We start from the raw sequence: 12,826 nt of genomic DNA, 5'->3' as shown, positions 1-12,826 counted from the left end.
GCGCGCGCATCGCCCGGCTGTCAGGGAGTCTGCCCCTCCCCCCCTCCTTCCCCAACTCGGCCGCAGAGCCGCCAGGAGCCGCGGGTCGACGAGCCCGACGGGGCTCTATCCCCTCCCCCCACTTCCCTGACTCTGCCGCCGAGCCGGCGGTGCCCGCGTGTCCACCTGCCGGCCGGGCCTCTCGCACTCGCGATCTCTGGTGACGAGACGCCAGCGCGCGCGCGTCGCCCGCCTGGCTTGGAATCCGCCCCTCCCCCTCCTTCCCTCACTCTGCCGCCGAGCTGGCGCTGCCCGCGGGTCCACCTGCCGGCCGGTGCTCCCATACACGCGACCTCTGGTCACGAGCCGCCGGCGCGCGCGCGTCGCCCGGCTGTCTAGGTGTCTGCCCCTCCCCCCCCTTTCCTCACTCTGCCGCCGAGCTGGCGGTGCCCGCGTGTCCACCTGCCGGCCGGGCCTCCCCCACTCGCGACCTGTGCCGCCGAGCCGCCGGCGCGCGCGCATCGCCCGGCTGTCAGGGAGTCTGCCCCTCCCCCCCTCCTTCCCTAACTCGGCCGCAGAGCCGCCAGGAGCCGCGGGTCGACGAGCCCGACGGGGCTCTATCCCCTCCCCCCACTTCCCTAACTCTGTCGACGAGCTGCGGGTGCCCGCGGGGCCACCTGCGACCGGGGCTCTCCCACTCGCGACCTCGCCCGCCGAGCCGCCAGCGCGCGCCCGTCGCCCGGCTGTCAGGCTGTCTGCCCCTCCCCCGCTCCTCCCCTCACTCTGCCGCCCAGCTGGCGTTGCCCGCGGGCACCTGCCGGCCGGGCCTCTCCCACTGGCGACCTCGCCCGCCCAGCCGTCAGCGCGCGCCCGTCGCCCGCCTGGCAGTTCCCGCGGGTCGACCAGCCGGACGGGGCTCTATCCCCTCCCCCCCCTTCCCTAACCCTGCCGACGAGCTGCGGGTGCCCGCGTGTCCACCTGCCGGCCGGGCCTGTCGCACTCGCGACCTCTGGTGACGAGCCGCCAGCTCGCGCGCGTCGCCCGGCTGTCGAGGTGTCTGCCCCGCCCCCCCTTTCCTCACTCTGCCGCCGAGCTGGCGGTGCCCGCGTGTCCACCTGCCGGCCGGGCCTCCCCCACTCGCGACCTGTGCCGCCGAGCCGCCGGCGCGCGCGCATCGCCCGGCTGTCAGGGAGTCTGCCCCTCCCCCCCTCCTTCCCCAACTCGGCCGCAGAGCCGCCAGGAGCCGCGGGTCGACGAGCCCGACGGGGCTCTATCCCCTCCCCCCACTTCCCTGACTCTGCCGCCGAGCCGGCGGTGCCCCCGTGTCCACCTGCCGGCCGGGCCTCTCGCACTCGCGACCTCTGGTGACGAGCCGCCAGCGCGCGCGCGTCGCCCGGCTGTCGAGGTGTCTGCCCCGCCTCCCCTTTCCTCACTCTGCCGCCGAGCTGGCGGTGCCCGCGTGTCCACCTGCCGGCCGGGCCTCCCCCACTCGCGACCTGTGCCGCCGAGCCGCCGGCGCGCGCGCATCGCCCGGCTGTCAGGGAGTCTGCCCCTCCCCCCCTCCTTCCCCAACTCGGCCGCAGAGCCGCCAGGAGCCGCGGGTCGACGAGCCCGACGGGGCTCTATCCCCTCCCCCCACATCCCTGACTCTGCCGCCGAGCCGGCGGTGCCCGCGTGTCCACCTGCCGGCCGGGCCTCTCGCACTCGCGATCTCTGGTGACGAGACGCCAGCGCGCGCGCGTCGCCCGCCTGGCTTGGAATCCGCCCCTCCCCCTCCTTCCCTCACTCTGCCGCCGAGCTGGCGGTGCCCGCGGGTCCACCTGCCGGCCGGTGCTCCCCTACACGCGACCTCTGGTCACGAGCCGCCGGCGCGCGCGCGTCGCCCGGCTGTCTAGGTGTCTGCCCCTCCCCCCCCTTTCCTCACTCTGCCGCCGAGCTGGCGGTGCCCGCGTGTCCACCTGCCGGCCGGGCCTCCCCCACTCGCGACCTGTGCCGCCGAGCCGCCGGCGCGCGCGCATCGCCCGGCTGTCAGGGAGTCTGCCCCTCCCCCCCTCCTTCCCTAACTCGGCCGCAGAGCCGCCAGGAGCCGCGGGTCGACGAGCCCGACGGGGCTCTATCCCCTCCCCCCACTTCCCTAACTCTGTCGACGAGCTGCGGGTGCCCGCGGGGCCACCTGCGACCGGGGCTCTCCCACTCGCGACCTCGCCCGCCGAGCCGCCAGCGCGCGCCCGTCGCCCGGCTGTCAGGCTGTCTGCCCCTCCCCCGCTCCTCCCCTCACTCTGCCGCCCAGCTGGCGTTGCCCGCGGGCACCTGCCGGCCGGGCCTCTCCCACTGGCGACCGCGCCCGCCCAGCCGCCAGCGCGCGCCCGTCGCCCGCCTGGCAGTGCCCGCGGGTCGACCAGCCGGACGGGGCTCTATCCCCTTCCCCCCTTCCCTAACCCTGCCGACGAGCTGCGGGTGCCCGCGTGTCCACCTGCCGGCCTGGCCTCTCGCACTCCCGACCTCTGGTGACGAGCCGCCAGCGCGCGCGCGTCGCCCGGCTGTCGAGGTGTCTGCCCCGCCCCCCCTTTCCTCACTCTGCCGCCGAGCTGGCGGTGCCCGCGTGTCCACCTGCCGGCCGGGCCTCCCCCACTCGCGACCTGTGCCGCCGAGCCGCCGGCGCGCGCGCATCGCCCGGCTGTCAGGGAGTCTGCCCCTCCCCCCCTCCTTCCCCAACTCGGCCGCAGAGCCGCCAGGAGCCGCGGGTCGACGAGCCCGACGGGGCTCTATCCGCTCCCCCCACTTCCCTGACTCTGCCGCCGAGCCGGCGGTGCCCGCGTGTCCACCTGCCGGCCGGGCCTCTCGCACTCGCGATCTCTGGTGACGAGACGCCAGCGCGCGCGCGTCGCCCGCCTGGCTTGGAATCCGCCCCTCCCCCTCCTTCCCTCACTCTGCCGCCGAGCTGGCGGTGCCCGCGGGTGCACCTGCCGGCCGGTGCTCCCCTACACGCGACCTCTGGTCACGAGCCGCCGGCGCGCGCGCGTCGCCCGGCTGTCTAGGTGTCTGCCCCTCCCCCCCCTTTCCTCACTCTGCCGCCGAGCTGGCGGTGCCCGCGTGTCCACCTGCCGGCCGGGCCTCCCCCACTCGCGACCTGTGCCGCCGAGCCGCCGGCGCGCGCGCATCGCCCGGCTGTCAGGGAGTCTGCCCCTCCCCCCCTCCTTCCCTAACTCGGCCGCAGAGCCGCCAGGAGCCGCGGGTCGACGAGCCCGACGGGGCTCTATCCCCTCCCCCCACTTCCCTAACTCTGTCGACGAGCTGCGGGTGCCCGCGGGGCCACCTGCGACCGGGGCTCTCCCACTCGCGACCTCGCCCGCCGAGCCGCCAGCGCGCGCCCGTCGCCCGGCTGTCAGGCTGTCGGCCCCTCCCCCGCTCCTCCCCTCACTCTGCCGCCCAGCTGGCGTTGCCCGCGGGCACCTGCCGGCCGGGCCTCTCCCACTGGCGACCTCGCCCGCCCAGCCGCCAGCGCGCGCCCGTCGCCCGCCTGGCAGTGCCCGCGGGTCGACCAGCCGGACGGGGCTCTATCCCCTCCCCCCCTTCCCTAACCCTGCCGACGAGCTGCGGGTGCCCGCGTGTCCACCTGCGGGCCTGGCCTCTCGCACTCGCGACCTCTGGTGACGAGCCGCCAGCGCGCGCGCGTCGCCCGGCTGTCGAGGTGTCTGCCCCGCCCCCCCTTTCCTCACTCTGCCGCCGAGCTGGCGGTGCCCGCGTGTCCACCTGCCGGCCGGGCCTCCCCCACTCGCGACCTGTGCCGCCGAGCCGCCGGCGCGCGCGCATCGCCCGGCTGTCAGGGAGTCTGCCCCTCCCCCCCTCCTTCCCCAACTCGGCCGCAGAGCCGCCAGGAGCCGCGGGTCGACGAGCCCGACGGGGCTCTATCCCCTCCCCCCACTTCCCTAGCTCTGTCGACGAGCTGCGGGTGCCCGCGGGTCCACCTGCGACCGGGGCTCTCCCACTCGCGACCTCGCCCGCCGAGCCGCCAGCGCGCGCCCGTCGCCCGGCTGTCAGGCTGTCTGCCCCTCCCCCGCTCCTCCCCTCACTCTGCCGCCCAGCTGGCGTTGCCCGCGGGCACCTGCCGGCCGGGCCTCTCCCACTGGCGACCTCGCCCGCCCAGCCGCCAGCGCGCGCCCGTCGCCCGCCTGGCAGTGCCCGCGGGTCGACCAGCCGGACGGGGCTCTATCCCCTCCCCCCCTTCCCTAACCCTGCCGACGAGCTGCGGGTGCCCGCGTGTCCACCTGCCGGCCTGGCCTCTCGCACTCGCGACCTCTGGTGACGAGCCGCCAGCGCGCGCGCGTCGCCCGGCTGTCGAGGTGTCTGCCCCGCCCCCCCTTTCCTCACTCTGCCGCCGAGCTGGCGGTGCCCGCGTGTCCACCTGCCGGCCGGGCCTCCCCCACTCGCGACCTGTGCCGCCGAGCCGCCGGCGCGCGCGCATCGCCCGGCTGTCAGGGAGTCTGCCCCTCCCCCCCTCCTTCCCCAACTCGGCCGCAGAGCCGCCAGGAGCCGCGGGTCGACGAGCCCGACGGGGCTCTATCCCCTCCCCCCACTTCCCTGACTCTGCCGCCGAGCCGGCGGTGCCCGCGTGTCCACCTGCCGGCCGGGCCTCTCGCACTCGCGATCTCTGGTGACGAGACGCCAGCGCGCGCGCGTCGCCCGCCTGGCTTGGAATCCGCCCCTCCCCCTCCTTCCCTCACTCTGCCGCCGAGCTGGCGCTGCCCGCGGGTCCACCTGCCGGCCGGTGCTCCCATACACGCGACCTCTGGTCACGAGCCGCCGGCGCGCGCGCGTCGCCCGGCTGTCTAGGTGTCTGCCCCTCCCCCCCCTTTCCTCACTCTGCCGCCGAGCTGGCGGTGCCCGCGTGTCCACCTGCCGGCCGGGCCTCCCCCACTCGCGACCTGTGCCGCCGAGCCGCCGGCGCGCGCGCATCGCCCGGCTGTCAGGGAGTCTGCCCCTCCCCCCCTCCTTCCCTAACTCGGCCGCAGAGCCGCCAGGAGCCGCGGGTCGACGAGCCCGACGGGGCTCTATCCCCTCCCCCCACTTCCCTAACTCTGTCGACGAGCTGCGGGTGCCCGCGGGGCCACCTGCGACCGGGGCTCTCCCACTCGCGACCTCGCCCGCCGAGCCGCCAGCGCGCGCCCGTCGCCCGGCTGTCAGGCTGTCTGCCCCTCCCCCGCTCCTCCCCTCACTCTGCCGCCCAGCTGGCGTTGCCCGCGGGCACCTGCCGGCCGGGCCTCTCCCACTGGCGACCTCGCCCGCCCAGCCGCCAGCGCGCGCCCGTCGCCCGCCTGGCAGTTCCCGCGGGTCGACCAGCCGGACGGGGCTCTATCCCCTCCCCCCCCTTCCCTAACCCTGCCGACGAGCTGCGGGTGCCCGCGTGTCCACCTGCCGGCCGGGCCTGTCGCACTCGCGACCTCTGGTGACGAGCCGCCAGCTCGCGCGCGTCGCCCGGCTGTCGAGGTGTCTGCCCCGCCCCCCCTTTCCTCACTCTGCCGCCGAGCTGGCGGTGCCCGCGTGTCCACCTGCCGGCCGGGCCTCCCCCACTCGCGACCTGTGCCGCCGAGCCGCCGGCGCGCGCGCATCGCCCGGCTGTCAGGGAGTCTGCCCCTCCCCCCCTCCTTCCCCAACTCGGCCGCAGAGCCGCCAGGAGCCGCGGGTCGACGAGCCCGACGGGGCTCTATCCCCTCCCCCCACTTCCCTGACTCTGCCGCCGAGCCGGCGGTGCCCCCGTGTCCACCTGCCGGCCGGGCCTCTCGCACTCGCGACCTCTGGTGACGAGCCGCCAGCGCGCGCGCGTCGCCCGGCTGTCGAGGTGTCTGCCCCGCCTCCCCTTTCCTCACTCTGCCGCCGAGCTGGCGGTGCCCGCGTGTCCACCTGCCGGCCGGGCCTCCCCCACTCGCGACCTGTGCCGCCGAGCCGCCGGCGCGCGCGCATCGCCCGGCTGTCAGGGAGTCTGCCCCTCCCCCCCTCCTTCCCCAACTCGGCCGCAGAGCCGCCAGGAGCCGCGGGTCGACGAGCCCGACGGGGCTCTATCCCCTCCCCCCACATCCCTGACTCTGCCGCCGAGCCGGCGGTGCCCGCGTGTCCACCTGCCGGCCGGGCCTCTCGCACTCGCGATCTCTGGTGACGAGACGCCAGCGCGCGCGCGTCGCCCGCCTGGCTTGGAATCCGCCCCTCCCCCTCCTTCCCTCACTCTGCCGCCGAGCTGGCGGTGCCCGCGGGTCCACCTGCCGGCCGGTGCTCCCCTACACGCGACCTCTGGTCACGAGCCGCCGGCGCGCGCGCGTCGCCCGGCTGTCTAGGTGTCTGCCCCTCCCCCCCCTTTCCTCACTCTGCCGCCGAGCTGGCGGTGCCCGCGTGTCCACCTGCCGGCCGGGCCTCCCCCACTCGCGACCTGTGCCGCCGAGCCGCCGGCGCGCGCGCATCGCCCGGCTGTCAGGGAGTCTGCCCCTCCCCCCCTCCTTCCCTAACTCGGCCGCAGAGCCGCCAGGAGCCGCGGGTCGACGAGCCCGACGGGGCTCTATCCCCTCCCCCCACTTCCCTAACTCTGTCGACGAGCTGCGGGTGCCCGCGGGGCCACCTGCGACCGGGGCTCTCCCACTCGCGACCTCGCCCGCCGAGCCGCCAGCGCGCGCCCGTCGCCCGGCTGTCAGGCTGTCTGCCCCTCCCCCGCTCCTCCCCTCACTCTGCCGCCCAGCTGGCGTTGCCCGCGGGCACCTGCCGGCCGGGCCTCTCCCACTGGCGACCGCGCCCGCCCAGCCGCCAGCGCGCGCCCGTCGCCCGCCTGGCAGTGCCCGCGGGTCGACCAGCCGGACGGGGCTCTATCCCCTTCCCCCCTTCCCTAACCCTGCCGACGAGCTGCGGGTGCCCGCGTGTCCACCTGCCGGCCTGGCCTCTCGCACTCCCGACCTCTGGTGACGAGCCGCCAGCGCGCGCGCGTCGCCCGGCTGTCGAGGTGTCTGCCCCGCCCCCCCTTTCCTCACTCTGCCGCCGAGCTGGCGGTGCCCGCGTGTCCACCTGCCGGCCGGGCCTCCCCCACTCGCGACCTGTGCCGCCGAGCCGCCGGCGCGCGCGCATCGCCCGGCTGTCAGGGAGTCTGCCCCTCCCCCCCTCCTTCCCCAACTCGGCCGCAGAGCCGCCAGGAGCCGCGGGTCGACGAGCCCGACGGGGCTCTATCCGCTCCCCCCACTTCCCTGACTCTGCCGCCGAGCCGGCGGTGCCCGCGTGTCCACCTGCCGGCCGGGCCTCTCGCACTCGCGATCTCTGGTGACGAGACGCCAGCGCGCGCGCGTCGCCCGCCTGGCTTGGAATCCGCCCCTCCCCCTCCTTCCCTCACTCTGCCGCCGAGCTGGCGGTGCCCGCGGGTGCACCTGCCGGCCGGTGCTCCCCTACACGCGACCTCTGGTCACGAGCCGCCGGCGCGCGCGCGTCGCCCGGCTGTCTAGGTGTCTGCCCCTCCCCCCCCTTTCCTCACTCTGCCGCCGAGCTGGCGGTGCCCGCGTGTCCACCTGCCGGCCGGGCCTCCCCCACTCGCGACCTGTGCCGCCGAGCCGCCGGCGCGCGCGCATCGCCCGGCTGTCAGGGAGTCTGCCCCTCCCCCCCTCCTTCCCTAACTCGGCCGCAGAGCCGCCAGGAGCCGCGGGTCGACGAGCCCGACGGGGCTCTATCCCCTCCCCCCACTTCCCTAACTCTGTCGACGAGCTGCGGGTGCCCGCGGGGCCACCTGCGACCGGGGCTCTCCCACTCGCGACCTCGCCCGCCGAGCCGCCAGCGCGCGCCCGTCGCCCGGCTGTCAGGCTGTCGGCCCCTCCCCCGCTCCTCCCCTCACTCTGCCGCCCAGCTGGCGTTGCCCGCGGGCACCTGCCGGCCGGGCCTCTCCCACTGGCGACCTCGCCCGCCCAGCCGCCAGCGCGCGCCCGTCGCCCGCCTGGCAGTGCCCGCGGGTCGACCAGCCGGACGGGGCTCTATCCCCTCCCCCCCTTCCCTAACCCTGCCGACGAGCTGCGGGTGCCCGCGTGTCCACCTGCCGGCCTGGCCTCTCGCACTCGCGACCTCTGGTGACGAGCCGCCAGCGCGCGCGCGTCGCCCGGCTGTCGAGGTGTCTGCCCCGCCCCCCCTTTCCTCACTCTGCCGCCGAGCTGGCGGTGCCCGCGTGTCCACCTGCCGGCCGGGCCTCCCCCACTCGCGACCTGTGCCGCCGAGCCGCCGGCGCGCGCGCATCGCCCGGCTGTCAGGGAGTCTGCCCCTCCCCCCCTCCTTCCCCAACTCGGCCGCAGAGCCGCCAGGAGCCGCGGGTCGACGAGCCCGACGGGGCTCTATCCCCTCCCCCCACTTCCCTGACTCTGCCGCCGAGCCGGCGGTGCCCGCGTGTCCACCTGCCGGCCGGGCCTCTCGCACTCGCGATCTCTGGTGACGAGACGCCAGCGCGCGCGCGTCGCCCGCCTGGCTTGGAATCCGCCCCTCCCCCTCCTTCCCTCACTCTGCCGCCGAGCTGGCGCTGCCCGCGGGTCCACCTGCCGGCCGGTGCTCCCATACACGCGACCTCTGGTCACGAGCCGCCGGCGCGCGCGCGTCGCCCGGCTGTCTAGGTGTCTGCCCCTCCCCCCCCTTTCCTCACTCTGCCGCCGAGCTGGCGGTGCCCGCGTGTCCACCTGCCGGCCGGGCCTCCCCCACTCGCGACCTGTGCCGCCGAGCCGCCGGCGCGCGCGCATCGCCCGGCTGTCAGGGAGTCTGCCCCTCCCCCCCTCCTTCCCCAACTCGGCCGCAGAGCCGCCAGGAGCCGCGGGTCGACGAGCCCGACGGGGCTCTATCCCCTCCCCCCACTTCCCTGACTCTGCCGCCGAGCCGGCGGTGCCCCCGTGTCCACCTGCCGGCCGGGCCTCTCGCACTCGCGACCTCTGGTGACGAGCCGCCAGCGCGCGCGCGTCGCCCGGCTGTCGAGGTGTCTGCCCCGCCCCCCCTTTCCTCACTCTGCCGCCGAGCTGGCGGTGCCCGCGTGTCCACCTGCCGGCCGGGCCTCCCCCACTCGCGACCTGTGCCGCTGAGCCGCCGGCGCGCGCGCATCGCCCGGCTGTCAGGGAGTCTGCCCCTCCCCCCCTCCTTCCCCAACTCGGCCGCAGAGCCGCCAGGAGCCGCGGGTCGACGAGCCCGACGGGGCTCTATCCCCTCCCCCCACTTCCCTGACTCTGCCGCCGAGCCGGCGGTGCCCCCGTGTCCACCTGCCGGCCGGGCCTCTCGCACTCGCGACCTCTGGTGACGAGCCGCCAGCGCGCGCGCATCGCCCGGCTGTCGAGGTGTCTGCCCCGCCCCCCCTTTCCTCACTCTGCCGCCGAGCTGGCGGTGCCCGCGTGTCCACCTGCCGGCCGGGCCTCCCCCACTCGCGACCTGTGCCGCCGAGCCGCCGGCGCGCGCGCATCGCCCGGCTGTCAGGGAGTCTGCCCCTCCCCCCCTCCTTCCCCAACTCGGCCGCAGAGCCGCCAGGAGCCGCGGGTCGACGAGCCCGACGGGGCTCTATCCCCTCCCCCCACTTCCCTAGCTCTGTCGACGAGCTGCGGGTGCCCGCGGGGCCACCTGCGACCGGGGCTCTCCCACTCGCGACCTCGCCCGCCGAGCCGCCAGCGCGCGCCCGTCGCCCGGCTGTCAGGCTGTCTGCCCCTCCCCCGCTCCTCCCCTCACTCTGCCGCCCAGCTGGCGTTGCCCGCGGGCACCTGCCGGCCGGGCCTCTCCCACTGGCGACCTCGCCCGCCCAGCCGCCAGCGCGCGCCCGTCGCCCGCCTGGCAGTGCCCGCGGGTCGACCAGCCGGACGGGGCTCTATCCCCTCCCCCCCTTCCCTAACCCTGCCGACGAGCTGCGGGTGCCCGCGTGTCCACCTGCCGGCCTGGCCTCTCGCACTCGCGACCTCTGGTGACGAGCCGCCAGCGCGCGCGCGTCGCCCGGCTGTCGAGGTGTCTGCCCCGCCCCCCCTTTCCTCACTCTGCCGCCGAGCTGGCGGTGCCCGCGTGTCCACCTGCCGGCCGGGCCTCCCCCACTCGCGACCTGTGCCGCCGAGCCGCCGGCGCGCGCGCATCGCCCGGCTGTCAGGGAGTCTGCCCCTCCCCCCCTCCTTCCCCAACTCGGCCGCAGAGCCGCCAGGAGCCGCGGGTCGACGAGCCCGACGGGGCTCTATCCCCTCCCCCCACTTCCCTGACTCTGCCGCCGAGCCGGCGGTGCCCGCGTGTCCACCTGCCGGCCGGGCCTCTCGCACTCGCGATCTCTGGTGACGAGACGCCAGCGCGCGCGCGTCGCCCGCCTGGCTTGGAATCCGCCCCTCCCCCTCCTTCCCTCACTCTGCCGCCGAGCTGGCGCTGCCCGCGGGTCCACCTGCCGGCCGGTGCTCCCATACACGCGACCTCTGGTCACGAGCCGCCGGCGCGCGCGCGTCGCCCGGCTGTCTAGGTGTCTGCCCCTCCCCCCCCTTTCCTCACTCTGCCGCCGAGCTGGCGGTGCCCGCGTGTCCACCTGCCGGCCGGGCCTCCCCCACTCGCGACCTGTGCCGCCGAGCCGCCGGCGCGCGCGCATCGCCCGGCTGTCAGGGAGTCTGCCCCTCCCCCCCTCCTTCCCTAACTCGGCCGCAGAGCCGCCAGGAGCCGCGGGTCGACGAGCCCGACGGGGCTCTATCCCCTCCCCCCACTTCCCTAACTCTGTCGACGAGCTGCGGGTGCCCGCGGGGCCACCTGCGACCGGGGCTCTCCCACTCGCGACCTCGCCCGCCGAGCCGCCAGCGCGCGCCCGTCGCCCGGCTGTCAGGCTGTCTGCCCCTCCCCCGCTCCTCCCCTCACTCTGCCGCCCAGCTGGCGTTGCCCGCGGGCACCTGCCGGCCGGGCCTCTCCCACTGGCGACCTCGCCCGCCCAGCCGCCAGCGCGCGCCCGTCGCCCGCCTGGCAGTTCCCGCGGGTCGACCAGCCGGACGGGGCTCTATCCCCTCCCCCCCCTTCCCTAACCCTGCCGACGAGCTGCGGGTGCCCGCGTGTCCACCTGCCGGCCGGGCCTGTCGCACTCGCGACCTCTGGTGACGAGCCGCCAGCTCGCGCGCGTCGCCCGGCTGTCGAGGTGTCTGCCCCGCCCCCCCTTTCCTCACTCTGCCGCCGAGCTGGCGGTGCCCGCGTGTCCACCTGCCGGCCGGGCCTCCCCCACTCGCGACCTGTGCCGCCGAGCCGCCGGCGCGCGCGCATCGCCCGGCTGTCAGGGAGTCTGCCCCTCCCCCCCTCCTTCCCCAACTCGGCCGCAGAGCCGCCAGGAGCCGCGGGTCGACGAGCCCGACGGGGCTCTATCCCCTCCCCCCACTTCCCTGACTCTGCCGCCGAGCCGGCGGTGCCCCCGTGTCCACCTGCCGGCCGGGCCTCTCGCACTCGCGACCTCTGGTGACGAGCCGCCAGCGCGCGCGCGTCGCCCGGCTGTCGAGGTGTCTGCCCCGCCTCCCCTTTCCTCACTCTGCCGCCGAGCTGGCGGTGCCCGCGTGTCCACCTGCCGGCCGGGCCTCCCCCACTCGCGACCTGTGCCGCCGAGCCGCCGGCGCGCGCGCATCGCCCGGCTGTCAGGGAGTCTGCCCCTCCCCCCCTCCTTCCCCAACTCGGCCGCAGAGCCGCCAGGAGCCGCGGGTCGACGAGCCCGACGGGGCTCTATCCCCTCCCCCCACATCCCTGACTCTGCCGCCGAGCCGGCGGTGCCCGCGTGTCCACCTGCCGGCCGGGCCTCTCGCACTCGCGATCTCTGGTGACGAGACGCCAGCGCGCGCGCGTCGCCCGCCTGGCTTGGAATCCGCCCCTCCCCCTCCTTCCCTCACTCTGCCGCCGAGCTGGCGGTGCCCGCGGGTCCACCTGCCGGCCGGTGCTCCCCTACACGCGACCTCTGGTCACGAGCCGCCGGCGCGCGCGCGTCGCCCGGCTGTCTAGGTGTCTGCCCCTCCCCCCCCTTTCCTCACTCTGCCGCCGAGCTGGCGGTGCCCGCGTGTCCACCTGCCGGCCGGGCCTCCCCCACTCGCGACCTGTGCCGCCGAGCCGCCGGCGCGCGCGCATCGCCCGGCTGTCAGGGAGTCTGCCCCTCCCCCCCTCCTTCCCTAACTCGGCCGCAGAGCCGCCAGGAGCCGCGGGTCGACGAGCCCGACGGGGCTCTATCCCCTCCCCCCACTTCCCTAACTCTGTCGACGAGCTGCGGGTGCCCGCGGGGCCACCTGCGACCGGGGCTCTCCCACTCGCGACCTCGCCCGCCGAGCCGCCAGCGCGCGCCCGTCGCCCGGCTGTCAGGCTGTCTGCCCCTCCCCCGCTCCTCCCCTCACTCTGCCGCCCAGCTGGCGTTGCCCGCGGGCACCTGCCGGCCGGGCCTCTCCCACTGGCGACCGCGCCCGCCCAGCCGCCAGCGCGCGCCCGTCGCCCGCCTGGCAGTGCCCGCGGGTCGACCAGCCGGACGGGGCTCTATCCCCTTCCCCCCTTCCCTAACCCTGCCGACGAGCTGCGGGTGCCCGCGTGTCCACCTGCCGGCCTGGCCTCTCGCACTCCCGACCTCTGGTGACGAGCCGCCAGCGCGCGCGCGTCGCCCGGCTGTCGAGGTGTCTGCCCCGCCCCCCCTTTCCTCACTCTGCCGCCGAGCTGGCGGTGCCCGCGTGTCCACCTGCCGGCCGGGCCTCCCCCACTCGCGACCTGTGCCGCCGAGCCGCCGGCGCGCGCGCATCGCCCGGCTGTCAGGGAGTCTGCCCCTCCCCCCCTCCTTCCCCAACTCGGCCGCAGAGCCGCCAGGAGCCGCGGGTCGACGAGCCCGACGGGGCTCTATCCGCTCCCCCCACTT

Source organism: Giraffa tippelskirchi, chromosome 8 (genome assembly GCF_054371585.1).
Source record: "Giraffa tippelskirchi isolate mGirTip1 chromosome 8, T2T-mGirTip1v1.2.pri, whole genome shotgun sequence".
Lineage (NCBI taxonomy): Eukaryota > Metazoa > Chordata > Mammalia > Artiodactyla > Giraffidae > Giraffa > Giraffa tippelskirchi.
This window is presented reverse-complemented; position numbering follows the sequence as displayed.